Here is a 5,972-nt window from a genome sequence, read left to right on the forward strand (position 1 = left end):
TCGATTTAGTTTTCATACTTTCATGTACTTTTATTGAAATCTTTGTTTTTTTTTAGTCTTAGATGTTAAAATTTACTTACTTATTTTTTTTCTTCCTTTTATCTATTTATTGTGCTATTTTATTCGCACATGATTAATATAATTAACGTTAATATATAAGTTAACTCTTTCAGTACAGATTGAGTTTTTACACATTCCTTAGGAGGCTTGACTTATTGAAAATGCATTTCAGTTCAGGTTAAACCTTTTTTAAATCAATAAATGCGAAACAGAGTTCCGAAGTAGGTTTACAGTCACAACACTGTACTCAACATTAAGGATGATGCAAGTTGGAAGGACCCCATATCCTGTAGGCATCGAGCTAAAAGCCGTGAACACAATCTAAAAGAAAGGAAGGATCTGCCTATGAAGAGATTATAAAACAAAGCAGCCAGTTCCACCCCCTGAAATAGTTCAGGGCTTCCTCCAGGCGTGGAATCCATCCTGCCTATAGTACTGCAGATCAAGAGACACAGCAAAGTAGTACTTACGTTTAATGATTTTGTGTTGCTTGGCTCTGATATCTTATTTAAAAATTATTGTTTTTCCAGATATCTATCAATTTGTAATCCAAAGGAAGGGGACGTCTACCTTATCAGTGATAGGGCAAATAAAAGATTTAGCTCCAGTGACCTAATTTATTTCCCTTCTGTGATGATGCACTTCCAATTCTCAATTGCCCTCGACCTTTACCATTTAATCTTTACATTGTTTTTATAATAACTGGAAAGACTATTCACCTGATGAAAGGTTAAAAGTTTGCATATTGACTCCAGACCCTGCCGGTTGTCATGGTTATGTACATAATGAGATTGACCGCATTGTGGTGTGTAACATCTTTACATAATATACGCTTATAAAATTCAAATGCTCAAACTAACTGGGATGTTTATCACTACACTTCAGTATATGTATACTTAATGTGTTGTGTACTTCATTCCAAAATTAAACGTTTTTTTAATCTTGGCATCCATCTATACTTAACTGTACCTGCAACTAACTACTAACATGCAAGGGAGCAGAAAATGTTCAGACCCCTGAAATTTCCCCCAAACACAATTTCTTCAGTCAGAAATTTCCCCAAAACTAAGGCAAGGATTTATTACATTTTGCTGACCAATTTATTGTATTTGACGAGTTAAAAATTATTTTATGAACAAGAAATACATTAATTATAATATAACACAATAATAATATAGCAGTCTAATTTTGGCTGTGTTGTGATGGCTTCAAGGGAAGATTACCGCTGAAGAGGATACTGAAAAAAGATAATGTCTTAGGCTTAATCTAAGAGACATGTTAAAAAAAGATTACTTGCTTATTAAGCTAATTATTAGAATACAAATTAACACCTGAAAGGTAAGTGAATTTTACATTTCAGTTGTGCAAATGGTTGCAATGACTGATCCAACAGATTCACATACAGCCTTTCTACAGATTTTTAAGCAGTTTTCAAAGTAGGAAAATTGTTTTTGAGATTTCAGCGTTGGTAAATAGTTCTTTGATCACTCTGTTATCTTGCTCAATTAAAGAAGGTTTTTGGCCTCATTTGAAGAATCAAGTATTTTTTGGAAAGATTAAGTTTGCAAGATTGCTCTTCATCATTTTCACCCTCGATTTTTATTGATCCAATTTGTTAAAATTGCTAAAGATTCAAATGTATTTGCATCTGTTTCTTCTGCTGTTCTTAGAAACTTCTACTAAAACATTGTCTCGTATTTTCTATAATAGGAGGCTCACTAATTTTCCATTCAAGTCGATTTCACAATGCTAAAGGTTTTTTATTTTTTTTCTAGAGCTTATGAAGGTTTTTTCATTTGAATAAATTTCTTCTCCATCTTGAAATTGTTTCTAAGTTTTTGAACAGCTTGACCTCTCTAGATCTTCATCAGGTAGTAAACATTCTTGATTCTTGGTTTCTTCAGTGTGTTATTCATTGAATTGTAATAATAAAAAACTGTCCAGATATATATTTTTACATTTTGTGTGATGCAATTAAATTTTGTCACCAATTCTAAAATATCAATTGTCCCAAGTAGCTGGTAAATGAATCCACGTTTAGAGAATGTTATTAGCTCTACTGAATTACTTTTTAGCTTCAGTGTTTTTTGCCTTTTTGGTTGCATTCATTTCATTTTTCTTTTTTTGCAAAGCAATGAAAAATAATTTGAAATGTTCTGTAAACCCTCAATTCACTCTGAACAAACAGGTTTTTCTGGAATGATTTAGGGTTCAAAAAACTCACTTGTAGTTCATCTTGTAGTTCATACTCTAATTCGTGTGCTAAATCCCACGTAGGAAGGAAAAAGTCATGGTTGACCCCTTCACAAATCAGGGTTATTTTTTAATTACACCTAGATAAAAATATTGTCCATCAAAAGCCATGCCATTTAACTGTTCTTTTATTTTAACATTAACTCTGGAGCAGTACACATGAAAAATATGCTAGGAAAGGTACACAGGGGTACTGGTGTTCCCCAACAAAAAAAAGTTTTTATTTACAATTATGAATTTTTATTTTTACTTGCATAGGCATAAAGTATTAACATATACAAACATATATAAGAAGAAAAGATAATTAATTTCTACACTGCGCACATATTTTAATTTTATGCTCCAATAAATTTATGGACCATTTGGTCTGTCTGGTCTCTCGCATCTCGTGTTTACTTGTCATCAAATCAAAGGCACCGCATCAAGAATTTGAAATGCATTTCACATGTGGTTGCTCAAAAAATTGGGATTTCATAAGCGACATCGAACAATTCACTGGTATTTACACTGTCCATTTTGTAGCTCCAGCTAAGTAAAGTAAATCTATAAGAGCTCTTATCTCCACTTCATTTGTATCATCTGTAAATGATGGATATCCTGATTCCGAAATTCCCTCATCTTCATCTACATTGTAGTTTCTTTGAGAATATTTTTAGTCTTCCGGTTTTGATCTCAGCATTTGTACATGTTACTACAATGCTAATAGGTTCGCTAGAAAAATACAAGCTCCAAGCTTCAAGTGGCATTCTGATAACCTTGCTGCATTTTTATTACCAATTTTTATTATTGAATGACAAAATGACAATAATTCTGGAGTTCTATGAGTTTTCCCCTTTTTTCCTGTCCACTTGAACCCATTAACTCCTCTTATTTTTGTAGGCATAGGGAGAATTTTCATGTATTCAGTGTTGGTGTCCCTGATATCATCCTCACGTTCTTATTCATCATCGCTATTCTCAGCCCTTAACAAATCCTATTAAACCATATCTAATGTATTGTCAGGTTCAGAAGTAGGAAGATCTCCCCCTAAAATTCCAACACATCCAGATTTCAGTAGTGGCTCAAATTTATTTGTTTCATTCCTAAAATCGGGAATAATTATGTTCTTATCACTAACATTTGAGCTACCACCTTTATCACTAGCATTTTCATCAAACAATATTCTATAAATTTTGTCTATAGAAGATATTTTTTTATTTGAAGAGGCCATGAGCCATGATAATAATATATTTGAAAGGAAGAGAAAACAAAGTTACTTATTAAGACAGACGTTGAAGACGTGGTCCACTGTATCATCAGTCCCACAATCCGGGCATTGTCTCGAATCCACCAAATGAAACCTAGCTAAACTCGCCCAAAAGGCCCATGCCCAGAGAGACATTGTGTGATATACCAACTGGGGGAGATCCATCCAGCCGCATCTAAATCAGACACTATAGGAAATATACTACGCGTGCCCACCTGACCTGCCAAGACACAAGGCCTCCGGTCTTCAATCTCCTGCTTTTATTCTTACGCCAATAGGTTATTTACCTTGATTAGCGATTAAGGTCACCAATATTACCATCATTTAATACATTTAGACTTAATAATCTTTCAAAATATTTCCCACACTCACCTTCTTAAGCTGACTATAAGCTGCTAGAGCAGCTTATAGTCAAGCAACTTTCAGACCCACCCGCTTTTTGTGTTCCTTTTGCAAAATTACATTTATTTTTTGAGTTGCTTCAGAAAAGGCAATACACCATTTACGAGCAGGTGACTGCAAGTGGTCAATTAAATGGTTTTGAAATTTCAAAACTCTACACTCTGAACCGGTTGAATGGGGAGCAATGTACTGTTTCCATATGTTCTGCTAAGCATGGCATTAGCTGACAAATATCTGGAAGCGATTTGCTTATCCTAATTAATTTAATTTTTTCTTCAAATTCTTCATTTATCTCAACTGGAGTGTTGACCAGGACAAGTGAACTAGATGGGCCTATTTCAATAATTTTAACTAATAGTTCATCAACTTTTTTTTATTAAGGCCAGATATCACCTGATTTGTAGTTTATAACTGTTCAAAAACATTAGTATAAATAGTTGGCCTGTTAGAGACATGATATCACCAACATCAGCATTGTTTTACTCGCAAGATAAGCCTGATTCTGTACAAAATGATTGTGATTCATGAAGTTTTATCTGTTTAAAGGTTCACAGCTACTTATTTCATCACCATCACGAGTTTTTGTTTTTAGAAATACAGAAATACAAGCTTGATCTTTAGTTCTTCATTTTTCATTTGGGTGTTTATTTACAAAATGATTTGCAGGTTTATCACGTCTGCCGCACCAGCCACAAAATGCACAGTTTATGTCTTACATACTTTTAAATGTCGACATAGTTAATTAATGTACAGTTACAATATTTGATACTAACTATACTGTATATTGTGTATATCACTTAACACTATTAAAAGTCACTTAACTACTTCACTATTAAAAGAAAACAATACGCCGGCCAACTAATAAAAACAAAGAAACACTATAGCCTACTCAAAAGCAACTAAACAAATAGTGCGGTAGAGAGGAGATGAGACATGCACATACTGGACCATAATGCGTGTTATCAGTGATGTATCCCTGCCTGTTGCGATTTTAGTCTGAGTCATCGCTCCCCAGGAATGACATTGCTATTTTGCGTGTTATCAGTGATGTATCCCTGCCTGTTGCGATTTTAGTCTGAGTCATCGCTCCCCAGGAATGACATTGCTATTTTTGTTCTCATTATGCCTGATATTCAGTAGGATGAATGTTTCTTTTCAAAACTTGTTAAAAGATCAATTATTCTAGTTAATAACTTAAAAATGATGTGAATACAACACATCAGTTGATATTTACATCATGTTTTCTATTTTTTCGTGACTGGTAAAACGTTTTGTAAAATTTCTCCGAACCACGTTCGTCCGTTCGGAGATATTCTGCCCCCCTGCTACAATGTATTTTTATTACTATTATTTTGCCCTATTAATACCTATTTTATTACAAATGCCATTGTCTTACTAAATTGAAATACTTTTACAGGAATAATGTAGTAGGTTCCAATCGCTTCTTCTCCAATAATTTTATTTATCTTGTTACATTCTTTATAAAACCAAAAATGTATTTTTTTTTTTTTTTTTTTATGAAAGAGAGTAGATTATTTTATTATGCTTTATTGTTTGCTAAAATAGAATATTTTTTGTAGCATTCAAACTTAAAGAATGAAACCATTTATTCATTTTAATGAATTAAAAATTTTTAACTTAGGTTTGATCAGTGATGAAAGCAAACTAAATTCATCTTTAGAAAACCAAATTTATGTTCAACAGTGTTCAGTATTAAAAGAAATTGTTGAATATTATAATAAGGGTTAATTTTTTTTTTAATTTTCACAAATAATCTGAGTGTAAATCATCACATTGCAGTGTGCTGTTGAGAGAAAATTGTTTGCTTCTGATTAGCTTATCCAACTTCTGTCATGTTGTCAGCAATTTAACAGTGTTTTGTATGGAATGACAGTTAAAAATTTTTTAATGTGTAGGTGCTAAAAAAAAAATTCCTAAAAAATATTTCTATTGTTGCTGAATTATATCTGTGTAAGTGAACAAAATACTATGTCATTTAAGAACTGCAGTT

The sequence above is a fragment of the Lycorma delicatula genome, chromosome 7, assembly GCF_047948215.1.
Source record: "Lycorma delicatula isolate Av1 chromosome 7, ASM4794821v1, whole genome shotgun sequence".
Lineage (NCBI taxonomy): Eukaryota > Metazoa > Arthropoda > Insecta > Hemiptera > Fulgoridae > Lycorma > Lycorma delicatula.